Genomic DNA, 3,641 nt, shown 5'->3' on the forward strand with positions numbered 1-3,641 from the left:
TCCCCGAGACTTCCTTCCCAGAAACCTCGAAGCCACTAAGGCGTCTCGGTTATTCTAACATATTTGAATCTGCAGTCGTTTCCTTGCATCTCCATTCCTGAAAGAAAGATGCTGAAATAAAGAGCAAAAGTTCCTCATTTTCAAAAAAGGATATTTTACCCAAGGATTGTGGTTCAATAAAAGCTGTATTTATGTTGGATACATGCCCCGTGATATGAACAAGCCATCAAAATCTAATTTCACTGATTAGATAGCTAGTGTTGAGAAGGGAAGCTGTCATCCCCACCAACATGGAAATGAATTCCTAAGTCAACTTGCATGATGCACAAATCTTTCTGCCAAGGGCTTGGTTAACACCAACTTTCTTTGACTGGACAAATGGGAAACATGTCAAATGAAGAGGTCTTATAAGAACTGTAGTTTGCCTAGTCCTGTCACAACACTGAGGAAATGCATATTATTTGAGGAATGATCCAATGGACCTTTTCACCCTGTGTCATCTAAGTTTCTGGGGAATTGTGAATCATCTTTCTTGACACAAAACAAGAAAGAAAACAAAAAGTTTCTCTGGAAGAGCTACAGGGAATTAGTAAATTGCACTTTAACTTTCCAGATTTTAAAACTTTAAAGGCATAACTTACTCTGAAGAAAGTCCCACTTCAGTGGGGTTATTGTCAACACAGATCTGGCCACGATTCAGCACAAGCTGAGATCTTTTAAGTCCTACCAGTTTCAACGGAAGAGTTAAAAGCATCTCCTATTGAAACTGTTAAAGCTTTAAAATGATGAACTTTGACTGAATCATGTTTGTGGATTCAGAGCAATGAGGACAAACGAATCTGTAATACGTTTTCTTTTAATATTTAGACTTCAACTGCTATAGTTCAGAAAGTTTACATGAATTTCTAGGCCCTGTTCAGGTGTGTCTCTCCACCCACGGGGGGGGGGCATGTTTCCCACTGTTTCCATTGTGCCCTTCTCACTGGATGGGCAGCTCTCACGGTGAGCCCTCCAGGGCTTTCAAAAATGAATTTTCACTGACAGTGGGGGAAGGGTGGCTAACCTCAACAGGGAACTTCACGTGAAAGGGCATTTTTCATCTTCATTTTAAAAGATTAAACGTGCATTTATTCAAATAAGGAAAAGTCATGAAATGAGCATTTTAATATGAAATGATTGCAACTGCAACAAAAATAAATTAAAAAATTGTCCAGTAGCACCTTAGAGACCAACTAAGTATGTTCTGGGTATAAGCTTTCCTGTGCATGCACACTTCTTCAGATACACATGAAAGCTTATACCCAGAACATACTTAGTTGGTCTCTAAGGTGCTACTGGACAATTTTTATTTATTTATTTCGGCTGTGCCAGACCAACACGGCTACCTACCTGAATCTAATTGTAATAAAGTTGGCATTTAAAATTTAACTTAAAAAGTCCAAGACTCTGAAACCCCTTTCTGGAACAGGCTGACACTGAAATAAAGTGGGCATTAGCAGGCTAGGGAATCTTAAAAGGTGGTAGCAATCTTGTACTTGCTTGTGTGTCATTCACTATAAGATTATGAAGGGACGCAATTCTCTCAGTTTGCACTGAGTATGGTGAGAGAGTTGCGACTGCTGCCAGACATTTTTGCACCACCCCAGAAGTTATGAGAAACAGCTGGTGAAGATGGTGAAGACATTGAACACCCTAAATCACTCCTGTGCGGGAGATGGGGGCACTTCAGAAATTATTTGCTGGCGTTCACATGCTTCATCTGAAAACACACCATCTTTTCCTGGGAAAACTCTGGCACACAATATCTGTTGGCTTAAGGCATTTTGCAACAGCTTATTGAAACTCTTTGTTTCTTTCTCTCAGGACTTGGCATTGTGCACCTCACCTGCACACCAATTTCTGAATAGCTTAATCAGCATCACGCCCTGGAAACGTTCACTAATTGCTCATTGGGATGCTTCCTCCTCCCAGATTGGTCCTCCAGTCACCTAGACTTGGACTTTACTTCAAGGCAGGCCCTTAAAGGGCTAATTCGAGAGTCCAAAAGAGCAACAGACTTCTCAGGACCTCGAGTCTCCATTTGTTGCTCCAAAACCCCCAAAGAAAGTAATGCTGGCAAAGGGGAAGACTCCCAGAAGGGAAGCCTGGTGGGAAATTGAGTTCCTGACCCATATTCTAGAAGCAATTTACAATTGAAAACACTGGCAAATTTATTTTAAGTATGCTCCTCCCTCCATATTAGACCCAAAGCTAATAACTAGGTAAGTAGGGCTCACCCATTAAACTAACTCGGTAGGCTGGAACTGCCCTGAATGCAACTCCTGCAGTTAATTCTGCAATTTATTCTGCTTTCCAGACATTTTCCTAACTTTGAATTTGCATGTTATGTTTAAGCATTCACGTGACATAAAAATCACTTCTGGAAATATAGTAAAGTGCAAATTTAGCCCTCTTTTCCGTGTTAGTTGCTTCCAGAAAAATCCATTAGCATACATGGAGACCTGGAAAATCCTTAGAGTTTTGCAACTAACTCAAGTGTCCGTATGTCCACATGCCCTTCTCTCCAACTGTCAAACTTATGCCAAGAGAAGATATCCACAGAAAAGACGTCCCGTAAGACAACCCAGTCAGTTTATAGCAGAGGCAAGATTAAATCCCGGGACTTCCTGATTTATAGCTAAGTCTTGTGCAGTGGAGTCCTTTGTCTATCCACACATTACAAAATTACGCAAATTAAAATACACTGAATCAACGTGAAGCTTTAAAAAGCAATAATAATAATAATAATAATAATAATAATAATAATAATAATAATAATAGTTCCTGAAATGGTTTCAGGGAAATAAAGAGCATGGTTTTAAGGTCTCTAGGGGGTATGACTATTTCATTATATAACATTTTTATTGACACTTTCATTTTTATTCCAGGGAGATTTTCACCGACTTAAGAAATACATTACAGTGACTTTGAGCGAAACAGTGTGGATCCAGCCTTTTTTCTTTTCTTTTACAACTTTCATTGATCTCAATTGGAATTCCTCTCATGCACCCAAAGTAGAGTTTAGCCTTGGGATTGTGTTGTTTGTTAAGTGAACAAGTATGTAATACCAACATGTGAACACACACACACATACACCCAGGTCCCCCAAAGCAGCTGCTTCAATCTCTCATTTGCTGTGAAGGGTCCTAAGGCCACCTGGACGTTGTACCTACTGAAAAGTATATGATTCTGAAACTGTTCTCCTTCTGCAAGAACCCTGCAACTAATATTTTCTGTATTTCCTTGATTGAATCAAGCACGTACACTCACTCTGAAACAACCACTAGATTCCATGTGAGATACAGTTTCAATTTTACGGTAAATTTCCTGTTTTATGGATTCCTTTCTAAAAACAGCTCCTTGTGGTATTCTTGGGAGAACACTAACTTTTTCTTAAAGCAGACAAAACTCTGCCCTTTTCTCAGCTCTTAGGGTGATTTTTTCAGCTTTCTCCTCACCCCCCCTTAAAAAATAGATTGGAGCTAATAAATATTTTATCTGCCTTCAAAACCTTACAATGCAGTTATTTAAAATGTATTTACGAACAAATCAGATTATTATTTCATTTTTGAAAAAAATGTTCAGTTGCTTGCATATTGTTG

General features: G+C 39.1%; 1 long non-coding RNA gene across 1 annotated transcript; it reads left to right on the forward strand.

Moving 5' to 3' along the window:
- The first annotated feature begins 388 nt into the window (after positions 1-388).
- LOC309380391 lies at positions 389-3,068 on the forward strand. The gene is made up of 3 exons (XR_014172903.1): positions 389-589; positions 1,864-2,261; positions 2,928-3,068. It is a non-coding gene; the product is annotated as an uncharacterized lncRNA (long non-coding RNA).
- Positions 3,069-3,641: the final 573 nt, after the last annotated feature.

Source organism: Podarcis melisellensis (genome assembly GCF_964234715.1).
Source record: "Podarcis melisellensis genome assembly, chromosome: 1".
Classification (NCBI taxonomy): domain Eukaryota; kingdom Metazoa; phylum Chordata; class Lepidosauria; order Squamata; family Lacertidae; genus Podarcis; species Podarcis melisellensis.